Source organism: Hermetia illucens, chromosome 2, assembly GCF_905115235.1.
Source record: "Hermetia illucens chromosome 2, iHerIll2.2.curated.20191125, whole genome shotgun sequence".
Taxonomy (NCBI): Eukaryota; Metazoa; Arthropoda; class Insecta; order Diptera; family Stratiomyidae; genus Hermetia; species Hermetia illucens.
In genome coordinates this window covers 38154240-38160239 of record NC_051850.1, presented here as the reverse complement: position 1 = coordinate 38160239, position 6000 = coordinate 38154240, and the positions used below count along the sequence as shown (strand labels likewise).

The following is a 6000-nucleotide window of genomic DNA, read 5'->3' as shown; positions in this document are numbered from 1 at the left end:
AGCTGAATAAATGAGATGCTTGGAAAAGTTTTTTATTTACAAAAGATTGGATTTTGGATTCTGAGAAATGTTTATTAACCACTCGCTGTAAAAAGATAAAACGAGCATGAGGTTGACCATAGCACTCATGTATGGATATATGTATTTATCACAAGTGGTCGACAATCGAGAGTGAATAGTGGAATAGGCAGAAGTGCTTAATTAAAGTCTAGTTTAAACATATACATATCGACATATTGTTGTAGGTGCTTATCTCTTACTAATTACAGTGACCTCAAGGATCCGACTACCGATGCGTAGCAATGAATGCTTTGTTTCACTGCTCATATGAGAAACCAGATTAGATTGAACAAAAACATTTACCTGGTCATTGTTCAGTGTCTTCAACATCACGTGGATGCATTATGGAAATCATGCGGCAAATTAACTAATTTTACGTCACTTATTCGTCTCTTTCCATTCATGGAAAACCTGATCTCAAGCTCAATATCTTCCGGCATCAATGCCAATTCCGCCTCCGATTTTATCCAATTTCAGTAGAGTGTCTTGAATAAGGGATGACATGCTACGGGCATGTGCTGTTCTGAACACTCAATGGGAAGTTTTGCCAACCATGCTTGGAACTGAGACCGGCTTGAGCAAAACCAGTTTTCAACGTGGTTACAAAGGTATGAGTGGTGGATTCCCCTTTGTTCAAAAGGTAAGCATGAGTTACATGCGTGGAAGTAGATATAAAACCACTTGGAAACAAATTTTTAAGGACAATGCTATTGTCTTCAGCTTAGATTATGACTAATTCCGCTTTAAGAGCGATTAAATCTTGAAATCAACTTTTTATCTCCACGAAGTCCGGAAACTGACTCTCAATGAATCTTGCAATAATCGCTCCAATTATATCTGAGATCACCGAGAAACACAGATATGAATGCTATCGCAATGTCTGCTCACATATGCACAACGTGATTCTAAAGTACAATTGTTGCGACTGTTTAGATACTTTCATGGCTGTGCGCTCCGATACGAAATCTGAATTACTAAGCATTCCAATGGCTATATCCGAGCCCCGATTCTGCTCACAGTTTGCGCTGATATCTGCAGTTCTCACGAGACTATCGGGCCGGTAGGAACCCTATCCACAATACGTAAAATATCCATCGTCTCAGTGAATTGTGGTGCTTTATCGAATTTCCGATAGGTTCAGAGAAAGTGGCCGCGCTATATTTTGGCAAGTGAAGAAAGTTAGTCGTTCATTGCTCTGAAAACGTCCTTCACATTCACTTCCTTGTGAAGTCCAAAGCAAATTCTCATTCAACAAATCGATAGTCGTGAAATCGCACAGTGATTCCGCACAAACACGGTAATAGCGTGATAGTGGGTTATAATTTCGTAGCGCCGAGTCCTGGCACGTTTCTGGCAGGACCAAGGGACTCGCCTCGCACCGTCTGTTGACCGACTAGACTTGTTGACGGATATGGTCCCTACCTATCCCAACTAGATAGCTTTTGATATAGGCAGTGCGTACGCAATTGCGTAGGTCGTTCTAAATATGACCTCATATGCCGAGTGCGTGTGGATACGATTTTTTTGTTACAACATAATTGGATGTTTGGGGCTGTAAATTGCTGCTTGGGAACCGGATGCTCATAGACATTTAGACGTGGAGTATCTAAATTCGCGGTGATTTTCTATGAAATTCAACGAAGTCCACTGCGAATTACGTCATGGAGTGGTTAATAGTTCTCGAGATTGAGTGATTCTGCCGCATTTAATTTGATATTGAATCGTTTGCCGCTACCTGTGAAGTGCTTAATCGAAGTGAATGACTGGCTCCTCTGTGTTTCAGCTGCGGGCAGATATCATGGTCCGGGTCAGTAACCAAATATTTGCTCTTCCAGCGCTAAATGAAATATTTAAAGTGATGCAGCCCCTCAATTGGAAGGCAGACAAGTGGTGCAATAAAAAGTGATAGAAAAGTGTCTCTGATGCGGTGAAATTGTCTGTAAAGCAAGAGGCAGCAATTATTTATATGGCAAACAGTTTTTTTTTTTAAATCTGGCACTAAAAATAATCGAAGTGAATAATTTCTGTACATACTCGTATGTAGGCACAAGTTACAGCTCATTCTGCTTTTTGAAATATCTGAGCTAATCGATGAGTATCTTTTGATGGGAGCACCCTAATTATGCGAAACTATCATTATCTGGCTTATAATTGATGTCCGATTATTGCTTACAGGAAATGAATATGATGCGGGCTTTCTATTGTCCCGCAGTTGTTTTGTTGTGTGTCTTTATACCAGGCCCCCAAGAAAGTGTTGGACCTGATGAGAATTGTCTCATTCTTTCTTCCTCTGGAGGAACCTAGAAAAGTACCATATATCTCCTACGTTCGGGATCATCCTTGCTTGGGTTGTATTATCTGTAAAGGTTATACTTTGTCTATCATTACTCTCAAATATTGGCCAAGCTAAAAGTGTAATTCCCAAAATTATTAAAAATTCATTATGGCCTTTTGTGATGATAACTATTATTTTCGTTGTTTGCTCTGTGAATTTATCGTCAACCTTCACTGAAGGTTTCCCAATTTAGTCCCAGTTGAATGACTTTCATGTATTCTTCAGCAGATTCGGCAACAAATTGTGTGGTTTCAGTAGTGAGGCCGCTTTATGGAAATCAGACTACCTATCTGAGAATTTTCTAAGCCATCTGCTACTCAGAGCAGCCTTTACTTGCTTTTTAAGGTTTTGTTTGTAAAACAAAACCTTATTAAAATCGGTTTACTGTCTGTCTGTCTGTCCGTCTGTCTGTCTGTCTGTCTGTCTGTCTGTCCGTCACACGCATTTTTCTCGGAGACGGTTATAGCGATTGACACCAAATTTGATAGAAAGGTGGGAACTATGAACACTCACGCATATAGTGAGTTACATCCTCTTACGACGAATTTAAGGGGGGGTCCCCATACATGCAAAAGGGGGATGTAAATTTTTCTTTCATCAAATATAGTCACGTGGGGTATCAAATTAAAGGTCTCGGTTAGTACTTTTCGAAGCCGGTATTAGTTTTGCCTTTTGCTGAAAAGGTGGGGAGTGCGGGGGGTTGAAAGTGGTTATTTTTTTAACGAACCCATTCTCAGGAACTACCCAACCGAAAAATCTGGAAAAAATCAGGGGGCTGCCACTATATGGTGCCTAGGCTCCGAAATACCCTCCATATCAATACCTGTTCAAATAAAGTTAATAATAGTATATTAAAATAATTTTTAGTAATTGACAGGAAAACCCCCCTTAAGTTCACCCTTGAATCACAAAATTTTGCAGCAATGTAGGCTACAGTATAGATCATGATCCTGCCAAATTTGGTGGAAATCGCACTATTACTAACAAAGTTATACTAGGTCAAATCTGCGCTCCTCTGCAAATTCAAGACTATGAATGTCAATATCTATTTTCGCATAATAGCTAATGGGACAAATGCACACCCAAATCTTTTTATAAAAGAAATACACAAAACCTTTCATACCTGAAGCGTCTAGCTTCCGGTTTCCCGACTTGTTTACTTTCCCCGTACTGCTCAAAAGTTATATGGACCAATAAGAGGATGACTTTTTTGGAAGTTTGTCAGATACCAACACAATTTCCCGCCCGTCCCATAATACTGTAAGGATCTCACTTGCAATGCCCACTCTTGGTTTTGTATCGAGATCGAATGCTTTACTGTGTTTTTAAGGTTTTGTTTGTAAAACAAAACCTTATTAAAATCGGTTCAATGTCTGTCTGTCTGTCTGTCCGTCTGTCTGGCTGTCACAGGCACTTTTCTCAGAAATAGCTACACCGATTGAAACGAAATTTGGTGAGAAGTTGGGAACTGTGGACCCTCAGACATGCAGTGAGTGATATCCTCCTACGTTGAGATTTAGGGGGGTAAAAGGGGGGTGTAAAATTTTTTTTCACCAAATATAGTCATGCGGGGTATCAAATGAAAGGCCTCGATTAGTACTTTTTGAAGCCGCTCTTAGTTTTGAGATTCGTTAAAAAGGCGGGGAGTGGGAGGGGTGCAAAGTGATGATTTCTTTAACGGAGCCATTCTCAGAAACTACCCAACCGAAAAATCTGAAAAAAATATGATGCTGCCTCTACATGGTGCCCAGGCCTCAAAATACTCTCCATATCGATATCTGTTCAAATTACGTTAATAATAGTATATTACCATATTTTTGGGAAAATTGAGTAAAACCCTCCTTAAGTTTATCTCAGAGTTATAAAAGTTCGTAGTAGTATAAAATATAATATGAAGCATATTATCTACAAGTTTTATCAAAATCATACTATTAGTAACAAAGTTACAATAGCTCAAAGTTGTCTTTACTGTGTAAATTTACAACCCGTAGTACTAAATCTGATATGCTAATTGCATATTCTTAACGGGCTACGTACAAATGGGATAGTTCTACACTCAAATATACTCAGACAAGAAGCAAACAAAACCTTTCATACCTGAAGCGCTCAGCTTCCGGTTTCCCGACTTGTTTATTGTTCTACTTTGATCAGTATGATTCGATGTTGTTGGTTCTTTGGGTTTTGGCGCTGACGTTGCCACCATACAATTCGTCTTGCCTTTATTAATTTTCAGCGAAAAATCTCACGCCTATCACCGCCTGCTCGTTCTGAATGAAGGTAGACTATTCACGTCGGGTTGCTCTTCCCATAATGTCAATATTATCAGTAGTTGGTTGTTCAGTAGCTCATCAAAGTACTCAACCCATCGCTCCAATATGCCCATTCTGTCGGAAATCAGATTTCCCTCTTTGTCTCGGCAGGATGAGCATCGAGGTGTATAAGGTTTCATCCTGCTGACTTGTTGGTAAAACTTGGGCGCCTGGTGCGGTTGCTCCCTGTACTTTTCTAGTTCACAGACCTGTTGGTTCTCGCAGGCTTTTTTTTCCGTCTGTGAAGTCACTTCTCCGCTCGCCGGAATTCGTGATAAGTCTCTGCGCGTGCCCGCGTTCTTTGAGAATGCAACATTACTCGGTATGCAACATTCTTCCCTTCCGTTGCTACCTTATATTCATCGTCAAACCAACCATTCCAACTGTTTTTGCGACTGGGGCCAAGTGTATTTGTGGCCGTATTTATGATAATGTTCTTCAGGTGATTGTGAAGATCTTTTGTTGAGGCTTCATCTCTATATGTATGCTTTGGGCTGACCAAGTAGGGATACCAAGTTGACTATTATGAACGAAAAGACCAGAGCGATATATCTCAGAAATAAACAATGAGTGAATAATAACCGGTCCGATCTGCCTTCACCTAAGAGCATGCATTGTACCAACTACTTGACGAATGATAGCTGTGTCCGTGCCACTTTTGTCCTTTACGCAGTAAAAAATCTGATACACGGCAGATCCCACAGGATAGTCGACGTTCATTACAAATAGGACTCAATCCCTATGACGGTAAGTTTCACGAATGTAAATGTATTCTGACTCCGAACTTCACATTCGGATTGTCAGAGAGAGATGGCACAATTCTCTTAAATTTTAGCTGGAATTAGGTCACATCTTTTCCCATATTGGCATCTAGGGCAAACGTTTTTACAATTTATTGGCTTTGGGCTTTATTACTTTATGAAGCAAGTTTTATTTTTGCTATTCCTGGTCTAAAATAAATAGTAAAGTGTTTACTTTTTCGCTTCTATCTCCATCTTGAGGTATTATACCATAAAAATGATTACCTTTCATTCAATTTCGGAAATACCGTGTCTTCGCTGCTAAAAGTTGAAGGGTTTTTCTAGTCCGAACCACTTGATAGCATTCTTCCTTAGCATTCACTGTTGCAAGGATTATTTTATTTACATGTTACGGTTAAGGGTTGGGTAAAGAAATATCCCCATTCAACATGTTTGTCATACAGCTACGGGAACAGGTTGCGAACGACCCGCGCAGTTCACTTAGCCAAATTGAATCTGAAACTCATCCACACCACAGGTGCTGGCATGCTCGAAA

General features: G+C 40.0%; 1 protein-coding gene across 7 annotated transcripts in view; it reads left to right on the top strand.

The window, feature by feature from the left end:
- Window positions 1–1088: 1088 nt before the first annotated feature.
- The window catches only part of LOC119647433 (bestrophin-2), a 79621-nt gene continuing 74709 nt past the window's right edge, over window positions 1089–6000 (top strand). For 2 of the 7 annotated variants that reach the window (XM_038048347.1, XM_038048344.1), the window contains exon 1: window positions 1089–1357. The gene's annotated coding sequence lies outside the window, so the exon portion shown is untranslated. Of the gene's footprint in view, window positions 1678–6000 lie in introns of all 7 variants that reach the window. The other 5 variants (XM_038048349.1, XM_038048348.1, XM_038048351.1 and 2 more) reach the window with 3 other exon arrangements.